General features: G+C 39.0%; 1 protein-coding gene across 1 annotated transcript in view; it reads left to right on the top strand.

The window, feature by feature from the left end:
• Positions 1 to 21,357, top strand: part of MDFIC2 (MyoD family inhibitor domain containing 2) — a 239,452-nt gene that overhangs the window by 66,833 nt on the left and 151,262 nt on the right. The window lies entirely within an intron of this gene.

Raw genomic sequence — 21,357 nt, 5'->3', positions numbered from 1 at the left:
GGCCTTTTAATCACACATTTTTTGGAAATGTTCTCATCTCTTGGGCAAGAAGAGGCACAGAAAAATTCAGAGAGACTGATATTATAGTTTTGGCCCCGGAAAAAATAGTGTAAGGAAAAGGTTGTAATTGGTTTACAGGTAATGTGATGGAATAAAATAAGAATAGCTAGAATCCTGGATTCCAGTTTACTTTCTCTATAGTTCATCCTCCATATTGGACTTTCTAAGACAAATATATGATCTTGTTTTATTTCTGCTTAAAACATTTCTTTCATGCTCTTAAACAGGAGTCAAGGGAACTTCGATATAGTTTGAGTGTTTGGGGGGCGAGGGGTCAGGAATCTGCATTATATGTTTGTGTATGGTGCATTTTTCCAAGGAAAGAGTTCATATACTTCCTTGGGGTCCATTCCCCCTAAATCAAGAACCACTGCCCCAATGGCTAACGTCTAAAATCCACAGATATACATAAAAAAGCTCCACCTTAACTCTCACAGTCCTTCTTCTCTCTTTTCCCTTTTCCCCCCATGCTCTACTAAGTACTGTTTTTCACACTTCCCATGTTTTACAAACTTTTTCTTCTTTCTTGAATATCAGTGGCCACCTGGCAGCTGAATACTAATTTTTTGAGATCCAGTGAAAACGTCATCTCTTTTTAGACATCTATCTGCTGCAATACACCAAGCATTATTAGAAATTCCTGAATTTCACACCCAGAGAACTATGTACCACCTAACCTTATTATCCATTTATCATATGCTATTGAAGTCATCTGAGTGCCTCTCACCACACTGAAGGGTAAACTCAGAAGACAGGGACCAGGTCTTATTCACCTTCGTGTATCTACCAGCAGTAAGCATACTGCTAAGTACTACGTAAAGAATCCATAAATGTTTCACAGATGAATGAGTGAATTACTGATTGTTGTCTTGCTTCAAATTCATCTGTTAGGTGGATATTGCATGATATTTTCTGAGGGATCTTTTTTTTTTTATCAGTGTGGTTAATCCACATGAATATCATACTTCTGAATTCAGGAATAAGGTGCTATGTTTCACACGTCTTAAATTGTTTTAAATCGTGTTAAGTATCATATCAAAAAAAAAAACCTTGATAGTTGGTGATGAAACAAAGATTTGATAGCGTGATTTTTAAGTCCTAGGAGGCCAACACTCTTTCCACTAGTAACTTTTGTCTAAAAGGGACAGTTTGAAGTTATTTCAATAAAAGCACCACCATACATCTTGAACTGAACACAGCAGTGCTGCAGTAAAAGCCACATACATAGCTCCAAAGGGAGACACTGAGATAGAAGCAAATGACATATTTTTAAAAGACATACATCTAAAGTACTTTTTTCTTTCTATGATAAATATATTTTCCTTCCATTGTTTCATCTTCATGGATTACAGAAACACCAAACTTCTTTTGATCCACAAGAGAAAGTTTTCTTACAAACATGTATAAAGAAGTTAGAATTAGGCATGCTTCTGGCATCTTCCCTTTTTATGGAGAGCAGGATTTTGAAGCAGGAAGAACATAAACAGTACACATTGACTCCTGACACACCATTGCTTTCTTCAACTAGAATAATACAAATTTGCAAGTGAACAAAAGAGTGGGAGGTAGATATCTGATTTACAATGTTTCTGAGATAAAGAACACTGTAAAAAAAAAAAATCCATGTGAATAATAAAGCATTGTTAACTGAGTCCTGACATTTCTATTCTAGTGAGGACGACAGCAGAACTGCATACGGGCGCCTTGTGCCACTTTGAAAGTGGGAGGAAGACATATAATTATAATTCTTACAATGACGAGAATTCAAGAAAATCTGGGGAAAAATTTATTGAAACACATATTGACATATCAGTATTATAAATTACTTTCTCTTATTGACCTCCCCCCCCAAATTCTTTTGTTGGCTAGCTCATCATGGCACAAAAGGCATCTCATGAAAAGACAGACCTGCCTTGAAAATTCTCTTCTTACATTGAAAACTATCTACCACGTATTTATTCTGTAACTTGCTCAACATGCGAGATATATTAGAGAAATATATTTTCAAAGCAGTTTTAACCTCCATTGTCTTGAGCGCACGTATCAACTCTGTCATGTCACTTATCCAAAATCCTCATGGAAACCTTACATTTAGGCAACACTAATGAACCTGTTTTAACACCCTTTGCGAAAGTCAAAGAAGATACAATATTATGTTTTCACTTAACATACATTTTCGTACATCTCCTTTCTTTGTTGGATGGTTAAGAGGGGAAAAACATACTACAAAAATTACAGTGATGTTATCAACCGCAGTGTTTTAATAGAGAACAGAATTGGAAATGGCATTTTGCTGAGTGAACCTCTAAATGAATGGGAAAAAAAAAAAAACACAGGGAAGAATTTTCTCCTGGTGTTTATCTCCACTGAAGTCTCAGAGGGAAGACCCCCAAGTGTTGAAGGAAGCTCTCTAACTGACCCCATTAATGCCTTGGGCACTGGGAAGGCAAAGGGGCAGTTGTAAAGTCAGGCCCTGAGTGAGCATCGTGGAAGTCATAGCATTGTGTTACATGCGTCCTCTGCAGGGTGCTTTCCTATCTTCAGAGAACACTCATGAAATGCTGCCAATGAGAAAACTGCGCGTTGGTCTTTAGAAAAAGTGCCACCTTTTATGAAACATCTGGAGCCCATCCAAAGGCCTCCAGAATAGATGGAAGAACGTAATAAAGCAAAACACCTCAGCCATTGAGGGCTAGAGTCATTTCTGCACATGTACCAGGGTTATTCATCCACCATCATAAATACTCGTGAGACCAAGGAAGAACGCAGGGTATCTGGTCCGTGTAGAATTCAACTCAAGGGACATTGAACCAGTAAGCAAAAAGTCCACTTACAAACTTAGAAGAAAACATATTTTGGCTATTTCTTGCAGTTTACTAATCCCATTTCATCCACACTCAATATTTTCCCTCTGCTTGTTAGTGATAAGGATACAGATGAGGATTTGACTTTTACATGAACCTGGTGTTTTCTACAACGTCTGTTGTGATAAAGAATAAAGAGTGAGATACATGAGGAAATATATAATGACTAGAGATATTGCACTCTTGTACATATCCAACGCAGAGAGCATATCAGCTAAGTCAAGAAAGAAAGAAAACCACAAGGACTGGGGAGGGGGGCCGGGGGGAGAAGTTACAAAAGTCAGATTGACTAACGGGTACCACAGAAAGAGCACAGTCAAAGAGGGTCAAAGATTGGGTCCCAAAAAGTGATAAAAGTAAATTCACCTCTGAGAAGAAAAAAAAAAAAAAAAACACCAAAAGAAACCAAAGAAGCCCAGCGTCGTCATTTGCTCACTTGTATGTGAATTAAATCGACTGCCTGTAACCATGTTGACCTGGTTCTATCCTAGGATGCTCTTAGAATTGGGTAGTAGGTTGGGAAAAGAAATATCTCAGAGTTAAGTTCTGGTGATGAACCTAGGACAGGGCACTGGCCTTTAAGTCTCATTCTACAGTACGAGAATTTAATAGATGACTCATTTTCTAGAAGAGCATTTCAATCTTTCCTAATTGATGCATGGCAACTAGTCTCTTTGTAATCTAGAAGAGTAACTTTTGCTCGGAAAGGAAAAGAGAGAATCATTTCTAATTCTAACTCAAACATCTTCTTAAACATATGTGTGCCCGAAGTATTGGATGCGAGTGTTTATTATCGGCACTCTGCACTCATCTCAGCTGAGCTGAAGGAATCTGTGCAGAGATAGATGGTAACAAGAGAGAGGACTTTGGGGCCTCCCTGGTGGCGCAGTGGTTGAGAGTCCGCCTGCCGATGCAGGGGATACGGGTTCGTGCCCCGATCTGGGAGGATCCCATATGCCGCGGAGCGGCTGGGCCCGTGAGCCATGGCCGCTGGGCCTGCGCGTCCGGAGCCTGTGCTCCGCAACGGGAGAGGCCACGACAGTGAGAGGCCCGCATACCGCAAAAAGATAAAAAAAAAAAAAAAAGAGAGAGGACTTTGGAATCAGAACAAACTGGGTTTGAGTCTTGGCTGTGTGACCTTAGACAATTTGCTTCATCTCTCTGAATTTCAGTTACTTTGGGGCTCATAATAGCTACACAAAAATTTTGGGGACCACTCTCCTAGGTATTAGAAAACAAGATCTAGGTGGACTCATGCTAAAATGATGTATAAACTATTGCACAGTTACCAGCTGGACTCAACAAGCTGATCACCTATAAAGGTATTCCTTTCAGAGCAACCTTGACAAGAGCAAAGGTACTTCCTTTAAAACATCAGCAGTATCTCTGATGACTTACAGAGCTCTCCTAGAGAAACAAAAAATCCTCCTTCCAGTCTGCCACAATTATTGAATTGGAAACACCTTGTATATTTATACCTGTTTGTGTATCACCAAGGGACAACCTCAAAGTATGGCTGGCTCATTTCAGGTTTAAATATCCCATTAGCTAAGTTGTAAGGAAGTTCACGTAACCCAGGAGGCCCTGTGGTTCCACCGTAAGTATTATTCCTTTAGAGTTTCTGTTACTGTTTTCAACCTTTTGAGCTCTTGCAAATGTATTTGGCATTCAATTAAAGTGAGATTAATCCAAAATAGATGTAGTACTAGTAGTAGTAGTGGTAGTAGTAGTAGTAGTAGTAGTAGTAGTAGTGGTAGTAGTAGTGGTGGTAGTGGTGGTAGTGGTGGTAGTGGTAGTAGTGGTAGTAGTGGTAGTGGTAGTAGTAGTAGTAGTAGTAGTAATAGTAGTAGTAGTAGTAGTGGTAGTGGTAGTAGTGGTGGTGGTAGTAGTGGTAGTAGTGGTAGTAGTGGTAGTGGTGGTGGTGGTAGTAGTAGTAGTGGTAGTAGTAGTAGTAGTAATAGTAGTGGTGGTAGTGGTAGTGGTAGTAGTGGTGGTGGTAGTAGTGGTAGTAATAGTAGTAGTGGTAGTGGTAGTAGTAGTAGTGGTGGTGGTGGTGGTGGTAGTAGTAGTAGTGGTGGTAGTAGTAGTAGTGGTAGTAGTGGTAGTAGTAGTAGTAGTGGTAGTAGTGGTAGTAGTAGTAGTGGTAGTGGTAGTGGTAGTAGTGGTAGTAATGAATTGCTTTGTTGAAAGCCTACCCATCCAAAGTACTAAATTATAAGCACATAGACACAAACAAATCCACAAATATCAATTCTTTAAAGTGATTTAAAATGCATAGTTTCATATAACTCATTTGACAAAAATACAAATGCCAATGCGCTCTTAACAAAGAGCTAAAATGCCTAGTTTTATCTTTATGGAAACACAAAAGCATTTCAGATGCTGAGGACCTAGAATCTCAAAGAGTCTTCATCTCCAATTACCAAGAACAACTCAAGTTTTACCCAAACCTCCAACTCTCCACGGCTATGACTGTTCTCCTACTTGAGTTCTTAGATTTCAAGAAAGAGACCGGCAGTGCTTCTTTGTCCTGTAAACTTGGGGGAGAGTGTGTGGACCATAAAAGCACCTACAGCAATCTAAAGCATAAAGCGTGGATGACATCATGGTTAATACTATTGTTATTTTCTAAGTGAGAGTCAGAGCACTCACCTGCTAGACACAGAGGATTTCAGCCAGGCTCAGGGGTTCTTTTTCTATGACAACCTAATTGATAGAGGCTCTTAAAGAGAATCAGGAGATTAATCTACCCAACTGATAGGATGAGAACCAACACTCATCATCTAATTTCGTGATGCGCTGTAAATATGGGAGATCTCCTTAACAATGACAGCCTAACATCATCATATGCATCAGAGTCCCAGGGAGTGGGACAAGAGCCAAACTGCCTTATCTTCCATCATACATTGTCCTTTCTGCCCCTTCATTTGAACCTTGGCCTCACTGGGGATGTCTGACCAGCTATTACTCATTAAGGGGAATTTCATTGGTACAAAAATCAGGTTACAGATGGCAGAGAAGGGATACCTGTGGGCAATCTATCTGTTGACAAGTTTGCCACCTATAAATAGACCATAAAGACCCCAAAGGCACAACCACGCCACATTCATCTTTGTACCTCCTGCATCTTTGTTAAGAGGAAGGACCGTAGCTTCCAAATGCCCAAATTCAAATTCCTACTCCAATCTTTACTAGCTTAGGAACACACCAATGAATAAAGCACAGCCCCCTTCCCCTCTAAACTGCATTTTCCTCGCTAGGAAAACTGTACTTATAATAACCTCCTAGGGCTTCCCTGGTGGCGCAGTGGTTGAGAGTCCGCCTGCCGATGCAGGGGACACGGGTTCGTGCCCCAATCCCGGAAGATCCCACATGCCGCGGAGCAGCTGGGCCCGCGAGCCATGGCCGCGGAGCCTGTGTGTCCGGAGCCTGTGCTCCGCAACGGGAGAGGCCACAGCAGTGAGAGGCCCGCGTACAGCAAAAAAAAAAAAAAAAAAAAAAAAACCTCCTCATTTGGGTTATTGTGAGGGTTAAAGGAGAATTCATTTAAAGCACTTAGCCAAAGCTTCTCACGATGTGGAGCGACTGTTAGGTGTCCTTCTTTTCATTATTACAGCAGGTGCTAAGTGAATGAATGGATGGATGAATTGGTGTCTGGAAGATGAAACTGACATCTATGATTTATCCAACATCTAAAATTCTATAATTTGACTCAGTTTCCAAAGAATTTCATATCTGAAAACTTACCTGAAAATATGTCACCTGTCCTGGCTATTATTGTACCTCTTTTGGATGCAGTATAATATAGCAGAAAGAGAAAGAGACTAGAGGCCAGGGGAACCAGAATTTAAACATTTCACTGCCTACCAGTTAGTAAACAGACACCTATCTACATTCATTCAATCTTTATGCCAAATGCTCTGCTAAGGTCAGGAATACCAAGGCATGGACCCCCTTCCTCACAGAAAAGGAAGACACACACATAACAGAATGTCTTGGAAGCACAGAAAGAACCTTTGTCACAAGTCAAGGAAGGCTTCAGAGAAGGTGAGATGCCCATGAGGATGGGAAATGGGTTTCATTAATCCCCATATTCCCTGTATCTGGCAGGGTTTCTGAGTACAGGAGCAGATGACAGATAGCTGTTAAATAAATAAAGTACCATGTCCTGCAGGTCTGAGGGATGAGGAGTTGAGTAAGGTGGGGAAGGAGGGAAGGGAACTCTAAGCAGAGAGAATGGCACTTGTAAAGGGCATTCACAAAATTGGGAGTCACAAATGTCTATGTGTGGAGAGGATGCTGTTGGGAGGAAAGGATTTGCAGATCAAAAGAGACAGTGAAAAAAATAAAAATAAAAAAAAAGAGACAGGGGCTCTGAACACACTGTGTGAACTGAAAGTCCCGGATAGCTGTATTACTACTGTGCTGCTCGTTGCCCTGATTCTGACCTTTTTGGCATCCCATAGGGTTCTGAGATGGGTTCCTCATCTAAACATTCACTAGCGCCAGGATCTTCTCCAAAATGCCTGAATTCTCTCTTCCGCCTTTCTTTATAAAAATATTTTAGAGAATCACTAAAGAATAAAGACATACAATACTTGCCTTCATCATTCCTTTCATTAAACAAAGGAAATACTTATACTAATACTTTCCAAAGAATAAAATTATTGACGTGTACACACTGACCACTCCAGACACTAACGTTTCTATTTGACTATCTTGGTTTGTAATCCATATTGTTGCATCAGTATTTTATAGCATTCATTTTAAAGTTCCCCATTTTTAATTGGTCATTTTGAAAAGGAATTTTTTTTTCAATGAAGAAGTATATTTTTCTTAGCTTTTACAAAGGCCTTTTGTGTCAAAATGCTCATTTAAGAAAACGTGAAAGATTCTGAAAATTTGGAAAACTCATGCTCGTTACAGGCATTTGGAAAATTCAGAAAACACTTTTGTGAGTGGAGGTTTTATCTGAGAATCTTTCTTACGTATAATTTCCAGGTAACTGCTATAATGAAGAATAAAAATGAATCCTGAAAAGGTTGCTTTATAATTACACCCAGGTACCATCTGATAAGGAGACCAAAGAGTTCTACACACTTCCTGGTTTCTGGCTCCGTCACCTCCAGTGTTAGTTGTGAATAAGGACATGCACCTCAATGTTTTCATTGTAATTTTAATTTTGTAATAACCATGGATCGCTCCTCAAGACAACTGTCATTCTTTCCTTGCCTCAGCATCTCAAAACCTGACTTCCTACTTTTGCTTTTGCTTTCTCTGGAAGTGAAAATATAACTTTAAATAATGTTTTCAAAAAAGGTTTTGTTAGTTTTCTTTAGAGTAGACTATTTTCTTCTGATAATGTATTATGAGAATACCTTAGTAGACCTTCCCACAGAAAAGACAAATTGACTGAGGATAAAATTGTCAAGGCCTAATCTTTCCTCAAAATTTAAGAAATGTTGCACCACTGTTTTTTGGCACTGAGCTTTGGCAAAAATGATTTGGGGACAACCTCAGAACAATTCTTTCTTATATGAGCTAGTTTTCTTGTCTGGGTGCTTGAAAAATATCTTTATTTTTATAATTTAAAATACTTTGTAGGATTATTGGTCTCTTTTTTACTAAATTTTAGACAGTGAGGTACACACTCATAAATTGTTTCTACTGAAGACATACACATCAAGATTATCTTTAAACAAAGCTTATATTTAAATTGTTTTGGTTTCTTCTTTAGGAAACTATTAACTCTTGGGTGAGATCTATGTGCTCTGACCTCTGTATCTAACACCATTTTTGTCATAATAAGTTCAGTCCTTTATCCTTTACTTTTAAACTATGGGAAAGTTGTTCATATTTACTCTCTACATGACTATTTATATTTTCTGTAGGGTCAATTCTCTTACTGCCCAGAATGCAGATTTTAATTCTGTCATTATAATTTTGACTTCTTCAGAATCTCTTTTTTTTTTTTTTTTTTTTTTTTTGTGGTACGCAGACCTCTCACTGTTGTGGCCTCTCCCGTTGAGGAGCACAGGCTCTGGACGCACAGGCTCAGCAGCCATGGCTCACGGGCCCAGCCGCTCCGCGGCATGTGGGATCCCCCCCAGACCGGGGCAGGAACCCATGTCCCCTGCATCAGCAGGCAGACTCTCAACCACTGCGCCACCAGGGAAGCCCCAGAATCTCCAGGGAAGCCCCAGAATCTCTTAATTCACTGTGTCCCTCTGGATCTATCCTGCAGGCTTTTCACCTCCATTTGTTTGCTCCTTAATATTTTCTTCTCTTTTCTTCACAGATTTCTTCAGGCAATCTAATCAGAATCTCAATCTTTGAAAATTTTCTGTTTATTGTAAAAAATCATACCTGGATTGGTTAGAGTGACAAAGAACTACAGCTCGCTGGTCAGATCAAAAAGCACAGCTCTTCAAAGGAGAGGGCAGCTCAATTTTCCAAATGATACAGAATATTCATTACTGGACCAGGCAAGGTGTTGGGGCACGGTGGGGAGACAGAGGGTGTTCACTGCCCTCTCAGCTGAGCTAGCCGAAGCGCCAGACTGATTGGATTCTTTAGTTTAATTCTAAGGAGTAGATTTGTTGTGTTAATTCTTCCCAGAACAAGCAAGCCCATATTTTGTGGACGTGAGCATTTTTCTTTTTCTATATTGTCAGAGGTGTTTAAGAAGGAAGCTAGGAGAAATTCTATCAAGGATTGCTATAAAGACAATATTTTAAACTTGGAAGCTGTGGCTACAGGGACTATTTGGCCTGTGGGAATAATTTTTTAAAACCTATCATGATTAATACATGGAATAAGTGGATATTTTTTTAAAGGAGACTTTTGTTTTTTCCTTGAAATGGTCCAAACACTTCATAGAATTGTTCTGTTATTTTTAAGACCTGAAAATGTAACCTAACTTTGTGCTAGCCTGCTTTAAGTATTCTAAAATATATTCAGAATAGTCTACCTTCACATGCTGGAATACTGAATATTTTACGCTTGGACAAGGAGCAAACCGTAGGTCTTTCGCCAAGCACCGTCAGTGCACTTGAGTATGGGTTACCAAAAACTCTGGAGAATTTTTTTTTCTATTTATTGTTATAGCTGAAATCCTTGTGTCTCTGGTAGGCTTTAAGTGACATAAATATGCATTTCCATCTGCACGTCCTTGTCAGGAATAGTTCTGCTGGGAGGTGTTATGCCACCCAAGTACTTCCAGAATAGAGTCTGTTAATCCTGTTACCACTATAGAAACTCAGAGGAAAAGTCTACTCAGGCCACTACTGCAGCTGCTGTGGCTGTCAGTCTTCCAGTGTGCCACACCCTCGGTACCAAAAGGAAGCCTAAGAAAACGGGTTTTCCTTCAGGTGGAGAGGGATGTATAGGGCTGACCTCAGTCTATTACTTCGACCAGCGGTCTCCAGAGTTTTTCTTGTAAATCTTTACTAGTAAAAAAGGGGGGAAAAGAGCAAGGCCCACTTTAGGTAGGTATGCGTACACATATACACACTCACACACACACACGTGCGCATGCAAGGGATATATAAGCTGCCACATTAACTGCTATGTATGTTATAAAATATACCCAAATAACTATTATATGATAACTTTCTTAAAAAAAAAATGTCAGTAGCTGCTCTAACCCACATTGGATAGACTTGTACATTCCCTAGGAGGGAGACATTGGACTAAACTTCCACCAGATGGGCGACCAGGAAAATAGACCATAAAGCCCAGTTAGGCTTCTGATAGACGCCATAATACACTGGGCACATACAATGGGCCAAAGGAGTTGTAAATGAGCATGTGCTTTGCTTCTCTACTTACTCCATCTTGTTACCTCTTGCCCTTCCTCCTAGTGTGGCTTGACTTCTAGCCTCCAGGCTCTCTGTATAGATCTCATCCCTATCCTACATTTATATAGGCATGTTATGAATGGGTATGAACCTGTCAAGACCTACAAGCCAACAGGGATCTTGCACAGTCTGTCAACAGACATGTCACCTCAGAGCCCTCAGGACACAAAAGCAAGAACCAGCTAAATAAACAAAAACCAAACGTCAATCATCCAATAAATATTTTTGAACAAAAATGTATAGATCTATAAACCCAAAATGAATGTCTTTCACTGTCTAATTCCATATAATGCAGCAGAGCTCAGAATTACCCATGAGTCTAGTTGTGGAGCAAAAATTCTTCATAAAGGCAGTGGATATGAAAAAAAAACCTCGCACTTCTCATGATAGTGAAAGACTGTCTTTTCAGATATAGAAAACCGAAGACTTGGCTCAAAGTTCTGTTTGAATTGATAAAAATAAATTATTTTATTGGTAAAACCTAGAGTCAGCCAGAAAAGAGTATGCAAACTTCCCCCAATCACTACTGGTGTGGGTATAAATTGACATGATCCTTTTGGAAGGCAATTAGTAAATTATACGAAAAGCTTTAGAAATTTGGCCATTAATCCAATTAAGTCCTTACTTATGAATTAAACCTGCATAAATGAATAGATATATGAAAAGATTCATGAAAATAGTGTTTAAGAATATTTATAATAGCAAAAATTGGCAACAATTTACAGTTTTATTGAATGGTGGAATGTTAAATAATTTATGATATGTCATGCAAGAAATGTTATGCATTATTTGACTTCTTATTTATTAAGTACCTATTATGTTCCAGGCACCCTTCTAGGAGATTGCAATTAATTAATATAGACAAAGCTTTCATAAAGGTGATATTTTAGTCAAGGGTAGAAGAGACATATACTCCGTAATCAAGTAAACAAATACATAAACAAAACATTTTCAGAATAATGGAAAGCACTATGAAGACAATGAAATTGTGATGTAGTAGAAATGGCTGGTGGTAAGGGCTTGAGATTAGTTTATACAAGGATTTCTCAAATTCAGAGGAAACCATATTCTTTGTGTAGGCTTCTTTTTTTTTTTTTTTTTGTCAGGGGGAGAGGCAGGGAGGATTCCTGTGCATTGCAGGATGTTTAGCAGCATCCCTGGCAATTAATCACTAAAAACACTCATCCCAATCATGACAGTAAAACACGTCTCCAACCATTGCCAAGTGCCCCCGGTAGCAAAATCTGCCCCAATTGAGAACCATTGCTTTAGATTTAGTGTAGGGAAGGCTTCTTTGAGGAGGTAACTTTTGAGCTGAGATGTATGTTTTTAAATAATCTTTAGGATACAGGGAAATATTCATGAAATAATTGTAACATACATAATATAATATATTCAATAAAATTGCAATATTGATTTTCTTTTAAAACCTCTATCTAGACAGACAATATAGCATGATGGTTAGAAGCACAGACCTGTAGCCAGGCTGCCTTAATTATAATCCCAACTCCATCACTTTTTAGTTGGGTGACCTTGGGTAAGTTACTTTATATCCCGGTGCTCTTGGGTCCTCATCCAAAAAATGGGGATGATACTAGTAGTACTTGACACATAAGGTTTCTGGGAGTATTAAATGAGTTAATACATGCAAAGTTCCTAGAAGAGTGAGTGGCACATCTTGGAAACACTATATATAATATATACATATATATTGCATATATAATAATATATTAAAATTAGATAAATATTCTAATTTTAATATTTTATATATTATAAATCTGACATATATGTAGATATATATGCTATATATACACCAGTTTTTTCCATTGTCTTTTTGTGAAACAAATGAAATAATGTGCTAATAATGGTAGAATTACAGGGGATTTTATTTTCTTTGTGTCTTTTTGTATTCTTCACAGTTTTATAGATACAAATGCAAATGTTGCTTTCACATCAAAATAAAAATTAACATGTATTTTAGCTCAAAAGAGAGAATTTTTAGACTTTCACCAGGATCAACTGGCATAGCGATAGTGGGAGAGGAAGACCAATGGAAGATGTGCTCAGAAACACCTGTCCCAGGGAAAATGAGTCAATTGTCAACTGAAAGCTGAGACACCCCATGTTCAATCTGTCAGTCAGTTCATCAGTCATCTGAAATTTACTTAACGGTTGCTTTCTGCCAGACACTGTGTTAGGTGCTGGAAAATCAAAGATGAATGGAGGTCACATTTCTTTAAGGAGCTCACAACAGAAAAGGGAAGAGAAATACATCCACAATTAGCCACAGTACAATAAATGGAAGTATAGGCTATAATGAGGACCAACCCAGGTCTCTGGGGGCTCCCAAAGGTAACAATTTCAGTTGGAGTGGGGGGCAGTGTAGGAAGCTTCACCTAGGAGATGACACTTGCAATGGTCTTTGAGGGATAAGTTTGGAAAATGCAATCATTTGTAAGAATTCTGGTTTTGAGCAAACACAGAACGTGCTTCCTAATCAAACACCAGCAAAATCGCTTAGCCTAGAGAAAGGAAAATCAGAAAGGACAAAGGAGTTATATTTAAGAAAAGTGTCTTGATCTCATATCAGAGTGCCTGGTTCCATAAAGCAATTTGTGAAAGTTTGACTGTCATAGGAATTAGAAGGCATAAGTTCAAGTACTAGCCCTGCCCCTTACCAGCCGGGTAATCTTGGGCAAACCATTAAAATCTCTGACACTCCATCTACTTCCTCATTCATATAATGGTGATAATAATACTTTGCAATACTGTTGTGAGCGTCAAATGAGATAATGCAAGTAAGAGACTTTCAGTGACATTCAAATAGTTGGGATGATAAATTGTGATGGTTTTAACATAATAGAGATGATCGTGAATAATTATAATTTAATTTTTAACATTTATATTCAAACATAACAGTAAAAAAAGAAATCAGGGCCTCCCTGGTGGCGCAGTGGTTGAGAGTCCGCCTGCCGATGCAGGGGATACGGGTTCGTGCCCCGGTCTGGGGGGATCCCATATGCCGTGGAGCGGCTGGGCCCGTGAGCCATGGCCGCTGAGCCTGCGCGTCCGGAGCCTGTGCTCCGCAACGGGAGAGGCCACAACAGTGAGAGGCCCGTGTACCGCAAAAAAAAAAAAAAAAAAAAAAAAAAAAAGAAATCAAATGTATACACAACAGCAATTATACATGAGTTTATAGCCTGATTGGCTTCATTTATTTTTTTCAGAGCTCTTAACCTATTACTAATCCAAGTGCATCAAGCTATAAAAACTGCTAACCAATTATTTTTTTCCCTAAGATAACATAATCTCTATTTCTTGAGACACTTTATACTAACGTTAAACTGAAGCTAACTGCATGAAAATGAAATGGAGACTCATAACTGCAAACTGTTTTCATGTCTAAAGAAGATTCAACCACTTCCTAGGACTGAATTGCTTCTTGTTAAAGTTTAGGATCAAGCTATAAAAGTATATCACTTAGCCTATGTCTGCCTACCAGTGCGAAGTATAGTGGCAAGCAGAAAACGCAGGTAATTATCTAGAAACATTAGGCCAAAAATCCCACTTCGGCCCCAAAAGACTGAAGTTGCTTTGCAGGTATCAGGGAAGCCTGAGGAGGGGGCCACGTTCAACTTTCTCTTAGAACTTTCTTCCCCATGAATCCTTTTTACCTTGAACACTCATTGCTATGGCATCTGGAGGAATATTATTCTTTTGCTTTTTCTCTCTCTAAAAAAAAAGATTTACTAAGGCTGACTGAAAAGACTTAAAATGTCCTCTTGTCACGGCCCTTGATAAACATTTTATCTTATGTTTTTTGAAGCAGAGTTTCAGTTGAATTGCTGCAGAAGACAAAGCCAAACAATGATATGTAAAACTGCTGCTTTAACCTGAATGTCTTAAAAAACAAAACAAACAAACAAAAAACCTGAATGTCTTTAAAGGACATCTAACTAGAGCTGGCATTTGAAAAATTAAAGAAAAAGAAGGTCCAGTATAATATTCTTAGTTCATTTACCCCTCCCCCATGAAAAAATAGATGTAGGGCTTCCCTGGTGGCATAGTGGTTGAGAGTCTGCCTGCCGATGCAGGGGACATGGGTTCGAGCCCCGGTCCGGGAGGATCCCACATGCCGCAGAGCGGCTGGGCCCGTGAGCCATGGCTGCTGAGCCTGCACGTCCGGAGCCTGTGCTCCGCAACGGGAGAGGCCACAACAGTGAGAGGCCTGCGTACCGCAAAAAAAAAAAATAGATGTAACGAACCCAAGATTTTTTGTCCAATCTAACTAATAGGATGTAACACTGGAATGCTCCATGAGTTACTTACTGCCACTCATTTCAAAAGGTGAGAACATTTTAGGAAGCCTTCAACCCTCACCTTGAGAAAATTACCCCACTCAGCTTCCAAAAAAGAAAATGTGGGTTTTTTGTTTTTTTTTAAAAAAACACCTTCTTTGAGTATCAGTTACCTTTTATTATGCTTTTGTGACTACTAGGGAATCCTTATCGTCCTCATTTTGTTCTGTCTTTAGCCATAGTATCAAATCTCAAATTTAACTCAATGTAAGAAAAATAATGCTCTATACATAAAGAAAATGATTCTAGCTCATTCTAATAATTTTCATCATGTGTGATCATGTTGTATGCTTTTCGCTACTTTGTGTATTGTGTCATTACCTACCAAGCTGTGGAGAAGGAAGTCCATAGAGTCCAACAATAACAAAATATAATTTCTGACATTTGTGTGAACTTTACAAACTTTACATACAAAGGAAATAACTTTTTTTTACCTCTACAGTGTCAGCTTACTAACCATAATTATTTATTAATGGTTTAGTAGCTTACACTTTGAAATGTCACTTGTCTGTTTCGATCTGATTTCAACCACAGATAATCACAGTACTAAATTCTAAGCTAGAGTATAGTTTAAATCCAAAGGAAAATATAATTCACCATTACAGCTTTAAAAATGGTCCAAACATTTGAAAAACACACTCACCTTAAACGTTTTGGTCTAGAATTAAAACTAAAATCACGCTGCCTTAACATCTTATCTAATAATTTTCACAGAGGCTTGTGGAGTTTAGTGTTCACAAGAAAAACTTAACAACAAGCAACTTTTGTCAAGGCAATTTGTCAGTAGAATGGATAAGTTAATTGAGAATAAGAGAATGGGAAAGAAAGAGCTACTGACATTTTGTGTGTATGCATGATGTGCGTCTGCTTTGTTTTGTTTTGCTTTTTCATGAGTAATATGATAAGAGTACTGCTCACGACATCATTTTGATTACATTGAGTAAGATGTCTTAGGAGAGCTGTTATTATAGTTGAGATCAATGATTACTGAAACACAGGCTGACCTTGTTTCATTGTGCTTTGCTGTATAGTGCTTCACAGATATTGTGTTTTTTATAAATTGATGGCTTGTGGCAACCCTGCATCAAACAAGTCTATCAGAGTCATTTCTTCCAACAGCATTTTCTCACTTCGTGTCTCTGTGCCACATTTTGATAATTCTCACAATATTTCCAACTTTTTCATTATTACTGTATTTGTCATGGTGATCTGGGATCAATGATCTTTGCTATGACTATGGCAAAAAGAAGACATCTCACTGACGGTTGGCATTTTTCAGCAGTGAAGCATTTTTAAGTAACGTATGTACCTTGTGTTTTTAGACATAATGCTGTTGCACACTTAATAGACTACACTATAGTGTAAACAGAACTTTTATATGCACTGGGAGAGCAAAAAAATTGTGTGACTTGCTTTATCGCAGTATTTCCTTTATTGTGGCCGTCTGCAACAGAACCAACAATATCTCCGAGGTATGCCTTGGAGTCCAGGTTTGAGGGCACAGAAGATTAAACCTGAGTGGTAGTGTTTTAAATGAAAAAACAGAGATGGACTTGTGAGATATTTAGAAGGAATAATAAAGAAAAACTGGAAGGTCATTGAACGGAGAGATGGGGCAAATCAAATATTTTTAAGCTCATGAAACTGGCAAAATGACAATACTATGAAAAGAAATTGAACTGTGAATTCTCCAGGGATATCCAGGATTACCAAGTTTGAGGAGGAGAATGAGGGGCCAATAGAAAGAGACACAGTAATTGTAAGGATTTAGCCAGTAATTCAAATAAAACATCCAATAGTCAGTTGCAAGTTTGAGACTGCAATTTGTGATGACTCTGGGTCTCTTGAGGACTATTTGCTCTTAGTCTTTGAATTCCCAAGCACCTAGTACAGCTAGGCACATAGTTTTTGTGGCTAGCTGGCTAACTGCATAGAGATTTGGGGCCCAAGTGCACAAAGAAAATAAGTTGTGAGTGTGAACGAATACAGACTTTAAGACCAAGGAACAAAGAAAGGAGCCAAGAGAACAAAGTGTGAGGAAAAACTACATTGAAGGAATGGGAGGGAAAAAAGAAACCAATAATCAAGATAGGAAAGGTCAAAGAAGTAAACCCAGACAGAGAAATGGGAAGGGAAGGGAGGGGGAAAACAAGAATAGGATGGGAGGAGCGGTGGGGAGAAGAGATGCTACTTATTCATGATTTGAATTCATACATAGACAGACTCAGAAGATGCACCAATGCAAAAATTCTAAAGTCACACTTAGTGAGCAAAAATGAAAATCAGTAAAATGTTTCATTAATGACTTAAAGTAAATAAATTAATAGCTCCTGTCACACTGATTCATCCATTGCATGTGGGTACTCAATGTTAATTGAATTAAATTAATAGCATTTGCTCAATGGTAATAAAAAATTTAATTTACTGTCTGTCGTCTCTGTTACTTAAGTTTATGCCCATTGCTTCTGCAATTACTTCTAGCCCAAACAGAAATTTTCTATTTCCCTGACTTTCAGTACACACTTTAATTTCTTTCCCATGAAGTACAGTTGAACTTCTAATTTTTGTCCTAATTTTGGTGATTTTTTCCTGTTGAAAAAAATTATTTTCTCTAAGTTAATGTCAAGAACTATGTATAACATCCCAAATTTAGTTTCACGAGTTCCTTATTTAATTCCAAAATAGTTTTCTCTGCAGAAGATGTGATACCACTTTTTATGTGTTTCTCCTTTTAGCTTATGCTACTTTATAATACTTTGGGTACAAAGTCAAAAAACACCACAAAAGAAGGAATCTGGGGAAATTACTGTTAGTATTCCATCTATAAAAGATGGACGATGTCAGTAACATTCACCCAAAAATTGTGACTCATTTCAGATGTCAGAATTCTGGGTTGAACAGACTGGGTTCTGAAATGTGTGTTTGTCAGATGATTTTCTAATGAGTAACAGATAGCTCCCAGTGGGGAATGAAAAAAAATAAAAATATAAACAGAGATTATAGAATTAAAATAACTTTATGAATGGCAGTTTAACTTCTCCATAAAATTCTCTCAGTACAAGCCCAGTGTCTCCAAATGGTTGCTTAATGTAGCACACCACTTAGATTCAAAATGCTATACTTAAAAGTGTCGAGAAATTAAAAAGAGAATCATATACCACTTGGCTGTATACTGTATTCTCCGCATGTTCTTATATTCCAGTAACCTCTATCCAACTTTTTTTTTGTTACTGAATTACTTTGTGCAAAAGCAATTTACATTGCATGCAGCCTGACTACGTGTGATAATTTGAACTGACTGTCAATTAATTCTGTAGTAAATAGCTGCTGTAATCTCTATACTCATCAAAGTTTTGTTATCTATCAGCTCTTCCTGAAATGCTCTTTAATGTACGGGATACAGCAGCTGTAACTAAAGAGGCAGGATTCCCTAAGTGTGCAAGAAAGTAGTCTTGCTTTGCAAAGACTGCTTAGGTATGTCTGTAAAGCAACGTTACTTGCAAGGCTTGATTTCAGGTAGGTGACACATCACGGGATTTAGAGTGAAGAGGGTTTTGCTGATGTGCAGTCCCAATAGTGAGGAAGCAGAGATAAAAGCTAAGAACAAATTGGAGAAAATGTTGAATAATATAAAGAGACAGGGACAAGAGCAAAGCTTTTGGAATCCAAACAGCCTGGGTTCAAATCCCAGCTCTACCATTTACTAACAAGGAAGCCTTAGGGAACTTATCTAAATAAACTAAGCCTTGGTTACAATCATTCATCTGTTAACTTGGGGTACCAATTTATACATTTCCCATCTGTCCTGGGAGGCTGATAATATCTACCTCCTAGAGTCTTTGTGATGCTTAAATTAAATAAGGTACATAGTGGTAACAGAGAACTTGACATACAAGGTATACAACTCTGTGGTGTGTGTGTGTGTGTGTGTGTGTGTGCGCGTGTATAAAGCAGTGGGTTGACAGTCACAATTGGTGATTTTGCCCCATGGAGGAAATGTGGCAATATCCAAGACCTTTTGTTTGTCATGTCCTAGGGCAACTGGTGTGACTGGCATCAAGTAGGTAGAGGACAGGGATGCTGCTAAACATCCTATGATCCCCCTGTGACAAAGAATTATCTGGCCCCAAATATCAGTTCTTCTCTAAGTACTGAAGGCATAATTTGAATGACTATTTGTGATTAAAGCCGGTTACTTGACACTTTGATACACAAGCAAGAAAAGTAAACTATTATTTTTGTCATCATCGTCATCATCATCGTTATCATCACTACACCATTAATTTGGTGAATCTCTCTTGGGTTAAAGGAACCCAAGACTTTCCCAATCTCTTGAACTAATTCTATCTATTCAATATTACATTAATTGCTATCAACAATAGATGTTCTTCTGAACCCCTATTTCTGCCAATCCCTTTTAAGGTGAATCAAACTGCAACCAAGAGATTTAAAGCTAGCAGCCTAAGAGGTAGGGAATAAAAATGAAACACTGTTGGGCCTCCCTGGTGGCGCAAGTGGTTGAGAGTCCGCCTGCCGATGCAGGGGATACGGGTTCGTGCCCCGGTCTGGGAGGATCCCATATGCCGCGGAGCGGCTGGGCCCGTGAGCCGTGGCCGCTGAGCCTGCGCGTCCGGAGCCTGCGCGTCGGAGCCTGTGCTCCGCAACGGGGGAGGCCACAACAGTGAGAGGCCCGCATACCGCAAAAAAAAAGAAACACTGTTGAAAGCCAAAGCTGTTTGGAGGCTCAGAAAGCAACCAAAATGGCCTAAGACAATTGTGCGTGCAATACCGTCAGCTCCCGTGCCAGTTAGGAGCCTCTGGAGAGCAACTGTCTCATGATTAGCTTCTGAAAATCACTGATGTAGGTATCAGTGGGCTGTCCTCTCCTTTCTCCACTCTCAAAAGCAGAAGGCCCCTGTGGCAGTGGTTCCCAAAGTTTTCTGCATGTTGGAATCACTCAGGGAGCTTCCAAAATCCCTCAGGGAATGGGATCTAATCTCTTGAGGGGGAGGAGGGATTGCCTGAGCTTTAAAAAAATTCCAAACTTTTAGAAGGTTTCCTAGATGATTCTACTCTGTAGACACGTCTACCACTGTCCTGGGAGGCTGGATCAAGCAGAGATTTCCATCTACCTCAAACTAAGAAGCAATTTCTGGAAGGACAATGAAAACGGACTTGGCAAGAATGTAGTTCCTGCACGGAGCTGCCTAAGTGCAGTCAAATTAAACCCGTTTGCCAACTGCTTTATTGGTTTCAGTCACTCTGTGGGCATCACTGAATCAGGCACTGGGCTAGTGACGGAAAAGGCACTTCTCTAGAAGGCATCTTCACTATCTCCCAACAGTGCTGCCAGATCACCAGGACTGATGCTTGTTTAGGTCTGAAGAAGTCCCTGGGCGTCATCCTGGATGCAGGTTTGAGAATACCTTCTGTTAACTCTTCTCTCCATCTTAGGATGATTTAATTGGTGTAGGTGAGCTATACACTGCCTGCATCACTACCCCGTCTGGATGTTTCTGAAAGCCAGGGACCGTGCCTGTCTTAGTCAGCACTTAATCCCCAGTTTCGAGACCAGTGCTTGTTATATAACAGACCCTCAATTATTCTGCGGGAACCAGTAAATGAGTATGGGAGTTCTGAAATACACGAAGCACCTAGGTCTTTTCAGCCTTCTCTGTGCCTCTCCAAACCAGAATCTCAGTCAAGAACTTTGCTCTAGGTTCCCTGCTAGGTGGTTACATGGAAATAAAAGCCTGTTCCCAAGAAGTGCACCCCCAAAGCCACAAAGACTATCACCTCATAGACATCTAACAAATGGCAAGGCAGAGAAAAGACTGGCAAAGTAAGAGTGTTTAAGGGCAGATGTAGAAATGAGCTTATAGGATGGTTATGTGTGACCACTTTTCTTATACAGGGGAGGAAACTGAGGTTTGTAGACACAAAGAAATAAAACAACTTGATTGAGATCATATACATTACTGAACAGCATTTAAGACGCTTCTACTACTTCTGAGATCCATAAAACATTATGACAATAAGCTGACAACATTCTATGAGATTTTGTTAATCCTAGTGAATGAATGCCTTGATTCTCCCCACCCATCACTATAAAAACCATCTGTGTTTTTGAAATAAGTGGTACAAATTACTGGGAGAGGTGAAACTTGTAATATGGGTAAGATTTTATAATTATTGAACTTTTATTCTTACATATAT

Source organism: Mesoplodon densirostris, chromosome 10, assembly GCF_025265405.1.
Source record: "Mesoplodon densirostris isolate mMesDen1 chromosome 10, mMesDen1 primary haplotype, whole genome shotgun sequence".
In the NCBI taxonomy this organism is placed as follows: domain Eukaryota; kingdom Metazoa; phylum Chordata; class Mammalia; order Artiodactyla; family Ziphiidae; genus Mesoplodon; species Mesoplodon densirostris.
Note: the sequence above shows the minus strand (reverse complement) of the source record. Positions and strands in the feature narration are given on the sequence as shown.